The following is a 5,000-nucleotide window of genomic DNA, read 5'->3' as shown; positions in this document are numbered from 1 at the left end:
TGTGTAATAAGCAGTCTGGCTAAAGTCCTCCGAAAAACATTGTAAATTAGTCTTGAAAAGCCCCGAGGGGAGAAACTAATAGCTCCACTCACTCACCGGGTTTTTCGATTCCTTGTTTCACTGAAATTACCCGCGCGTCGAAAAGTCTGAAGTAAAACGATTCTTTTGGAAAAGTTCACATTCTGTTACTGGGAGTTATCTCGAAGGCTTACAGCACTGAATGTTTTTTTTTTAACTTTTTTTTCTTGGGTTTTGAGTACTAACCCTAACCTGAATCTTAATAAAAAACAGACAATTTTGTTGGCAGCTCCAATAAAAAAGCATCAGGAAATGGAGTTTTAAAAGAGAAATCAATCGATTTTATGGGAACGAATGGTCAGGCTCCCACAAGTGCACGGCAACCTTATAAAACAGTATTTTTACTGTTTTAACTAAGTGCTAATATTATTGTACTATAGCTAGTGTACTAGAACTAATGAAGGTGTGACCGTGTTTAAATAGAGTTGTATAAAGTAAAGGAATGATTTTCTGGAGTTTTTCTGGAATGGAGTCACCGAATCGTAAATTTTCAATACGTTATAATGTTTTAAGTGTCACCTAACGTGGGAACGTAAATATCGTCCAAAACCTCTACTCCCTTAGGCTTTGGAGTCTGTGTTCTATTGGAATCCGAAGTAAATAACACTGGACGAAAAAATGGATTTACTCGAGTTTGCGAATTGAGCAAATATGTGGCAAATTTAGGGCTCTAAATTTGCTTTAACTTTGGTTTGACAGGTAAAGCTTGCGCAAACTTGAATGTTTGTTATGTAGGAATTTGTGTGCAAATGTTAAGGAAATGTAATTATTTGCTTGGCATTTGCGTGCTATGCAAATCTTTAATGTTTCCAAAGATTTGCTTAAATTTGCTTCACCGCAAAGATAGCAGTTTGACCTCAATCGCAAATGCAAGCAAATATGTCGCAAAACCAATAGTTTGCATTATCGTTTAAACTGATTTTCAAAGGATCAAAGTACGTACATTTGCATTTTATTTACACTCTTTTGCAATGGGAGCAAAAAGGAATGAATTGCCGGAATATCACTTTGTAGTAAATTTGCAAATTTCCTTGCTATAAATATTCATATTTACTTGGGAGCAAATATGGTGATTTACAGCATCTTCGTTTTGTTGTCATAGGCAATGTGCATATGATATTTGTTACACATTTTACTGCTGTGGCAAAGTTTCAATTTTTACATAACCGTTATATTATTGAACGAAAACTGCACTGGTATTCGAAAGCTTTTGAGTTTCATCAGCAGCAACGTCCTACAATGAAACCAACCAATGGTAAACAAAGGGTGCTTACCATTTAGCCAAATAATCCGGATGGAATGATCGTTGCATAAATAAAGGTAAGCGATTTTCCGAATTTAATGACCAACCGGCTGAGAATGGCGCTTACCATTTACTACACAGCATTCTATCCCGCATATTTTACTCGATCTTTTCAGAAGTGGCCTGGAAACGGAAGGATTCTCGCAAATGGTAAGAGCATTTCGCGAATTCTGTTCCGAACGGAAAAAGAGGACTACCTCTAGAGGTTGTCCACAATTTTCGAAAAGATTTTCCGGAAAATTGCCTTTCCATTTGACCTCAAACCGAAATTTCCGGATTTTTTGGCTAAAGTTGGGCCTTCCTCGTTCTCAGGATCGGAGGGGCAATAGGCTAGTTTCGAATTGTGCAGCAACAAAAGAACAGAGTCGAGGTTCAGGGGAATAATTTGCATTTTGCATTGTTTGAAACAAAGGAAAATGCAAATTATTCCCCTGAACCTCGACTCTGTTCAATTCGACACTAGCCTATTGTCCGTCATTTTAAATCACCCAGCCGCAAAGACCCTGGAAACGAGGTTTTGTGACGATGAAAATTTGGTTATCAACGGTTTGAAATTCGCGCGGGCGATGTGCTCTTTCCTCTTTCTTTTCGTATTCGGACGACCAAGGTTTTATACGGCGATTCCTTGACATTTGTGCGGGTGAAATGGCAGTAAGAATCGACAAAACCCGAAAGAAAGGGCAACGACCATTCAGGCCATATTTTACCGTAGTTCGCCACAAACACGCACGCCAGTGTCATGATGTTGAATGGTCGGTCTTTCGAATGTTCTATGCCTATTTCAAGTCCACGATTCCCACTAATTCCAAGGCGACCAGAGAAACCTAGCAAGAATAGACTTTGCTAGCTGCTTGACATGGAACCGTTGAATATCTAGACTCATAAAGCTGTATGTACTGGATTCTGATCAGGGAGTTCAGAGACGGTGTTCGAGAAAGAGTTACGACCAACGCCAGCAGCATTAATCGATGAAAAATTCATGGCAGAAATAGAGGCCTTCCTTCCTAAAGCAAACGGAGTTCAACGAACGTTTGGAACAAAGGAAGGCCTAACAGCTACATGTGGATTTAAGCAAAAGAGCGGGAAGATTCAAGACTTATATTAAAGCGCCGAATAGCAAAAGATTGCCGAAGGAGTTTCGGTAGGTCACCTCACTGGTAATAACCTGAAAGTATATGCCTTAAATTTTGTATAGAATATCCTTTCTTTTTCATAACACGATTGATTGCTGATTCATTGAATTGAGATTCGCATCAATCATCCCTCCCTCTGCAAGGACAGTCTTTACTGTTGCAGACGTACTACCTTAGTAATTTCAGGTCACGTTATTAATTTAAGGCCATTTAAAACAATACCAATAATAAGGAAAGGGGTATGAATGATAATATGGATCTCTGCATCCCGGTGACAGCTGAAGTCTATTATACCCAGCCCCTTATTTGCCACTTATTTTTATATGCCTCGTTCTTCAAACAATACTGTTTCTAGAACACATTAGTGGCCCGGGTATGCTATTTAACAATTGTTCCTTGAGCCCGAATGGGCTATTGACTCAGAGGCCATGAGAGCGAGAGGAATAATAATTGTTTGAGTAAAATCCAACTAGTTGGTCAAAAAAATATCGAGACAAAACATCTTTCGCTAGTTAAAGCTAGACTTTAATTGTTGTTTTGGTTTTCAAAGCCGGCGCGTTTTTTGCTACTAGTGAGCTATAACAAATAGCCTACTAGTAGCTCAACCAATCAGAACACAGCATTGATAATAGACCACTAGTTGGATTTTATAAAGTTACATATATCTTTTCACAAGCGATGTGCTGTGCAGTGGCAAGGTTTGGTGGAATACAAATTTCCTGACATGGTTACAGTATTCCTTCACTGTTGTCTCATGTCCAAGCAATGTCATAGGTTTAGTATCTGAAGCCTTTTGTACCAAGCTTTTCACCAAACCTTGCCACTGCACACCACATTGCTTGTGCAAGGATATACTGTAACTATTTCATATGACATGATATAAAAAGGTATTTCACTTGTTTCAGTGTACTTGTCACTTGTTTTTCCTATGACATGGTATACCTTCACTGGTGTCTCACGACCAAACAATGTCACCTTTTATACCAAGCCATAGAAATAATTGTAACAAATCAGAATACAGGGAAGACAGTGAAATAATAACTGGATATGCAGCCTTATTCTACCAAACCTTGCTACTGCACACCACATTGCTTGTGCAAGGATACATGTAACTATGACAATTGGTATACAAAGCTTCTCACATGTTATTTGTCACTTGTATTTTGTATGCATGTACATGTACAGGTGTATGCGAGCCTTTACCAAAAAATCCAATTGTCTTGTCGGGTATTCTATGGTAAAGTACTCAATGCATTACTAGCATTTCTCATGGAAGATTATACAGCTACTATACATGTACATGTTGAGAGCTGGCTGTCTAAATAATTATACTGTACCAACCATTTTGTGATAGAGTTGATATTGTCAATATTTTCAATTTCTCCCCATAAAACCTCAAATTTTATTTGATAAGTACTTAGTCTACATGTAGCTCATACGGTAACAACACAAAAAGGACATCCTAGAGAATTTTTATTAAAACTTTTGTTTTAATGAGCAGTTTTCTGTATGATTGCTCCACTGCTTTAATTGTATAAGGTAAAACTCACAACATCATGCTTTTAGTGCTTTGTGGCCAGGAACCCAAGAAAAAAGAGCAAATTATAGATGAAATACAAAAGTTGTTTTGAGTTGTAGCCATCAAAAACTAATTCCATTTTAAAATCATGAGAAACTCGAGCCCAGTAACTATTATTGATTTTATTACATGCACAAAATTGGTCAATTTGGAAAGATGGACACTTGTGGGAGGCTGTCACAGGCTTCCAGATAAGTTTGCAATTCCTTTAAAGCTTCATTATTCAGTTTCACTTACACCGGAGGATTGCTTATGAATGGCAGAGTGGTGTGTTACATCATTCATTGAAATGTACATGTAACTTATGCATTGATTGATTGATTGATTGATTGATTGACTGGTGTGAATATTTTCCAGGGCCTATCTCAACCGTAAGCTGCAGTGCTGAAGGGAATTTCTTGAGGTGCAAGAAACAGACAGTCCACTGATTGTGAATTGTGATGCAATTGCAAATTAATGTCTTTATGTCAATACTTGGGTAGAGTAGTGTCATTGTTATTGTGGATACACTGTATGGAATTAATCTTTTGACATGAACTGGGGTCAAGTGAATTTTTTCAGGCATCCGGTAATTATGGCAGAGTCAAATGTTCAGGGCAAAAATCAGTGATTACCTGTGCTAATATGGGAATCGTTTCTCAATAATTTTTGAGTAAAATCAAGAAAGGTATCTCAATCCTTTAAGTCTGAGAAAATTGTCAGTGATCTTTCAATACTAAATGCATCAAACATAAGCAGTAACATGAGTTTAAGTGATATCTTTCTAATAGACGTATAGATCTGCACATGGCATCAATAATTGAAAGATAGGTGTAATATAAGTACCACTCAATTACGTGCAGTTAATTTGTTATTGTATACTAATTTGTAGTATTTTTCATCTGAACTGGCGGGTGGCACGCCTCAT

The 5,000-nt window shown here is 37.6% G+C and overlaps 1 long non-coding RNA gene across 1 annotated transcript in view; it reads left to right on the top strand.

The window, feature by feature from the left end:
* The first annotated feature begins 1,935 nt into the window (after positions 1-1,935).
* LOC137993244 (uncharacterized) overlaps positions 1,936-5,000 on the top strand; it is a 6,978-nt gene continuing 3,913 nt past the window's right edge. Inside the window, exons 1-2 of the long non-coding RNA XR_011121837.1 lie at positions 1,936-2,522; positions 4,451-5,000. The exon at positions 4,451-5,000 is cut by the window's right edge and continues 3,913 nt beyond it. This is a non-coding gene — a long non-coding RNA (uncharacterized lncRNA). The remainder of the gene's footprint in view (positions 2,523-4,450) is intronic.

This window comes from Montipora foliosa, chromosome 2, assembly GCF_036669935.1.
Source record: "Montipora foliosa isolate CH-2021 chromosome 2, ASM3666993v2, whole genome shotgun sequence".
Lineage (NCBI taxonomy): Eukaryota > Metazoa > Cnidaria > Anthozoa > Scleractinia > Acroporidae > Montipora > Montipora foliosa.
Note: the sequence above shows the minus strand (reverse complement) of the source record. Positions and strands in the feature narration are given on the sequence as shown.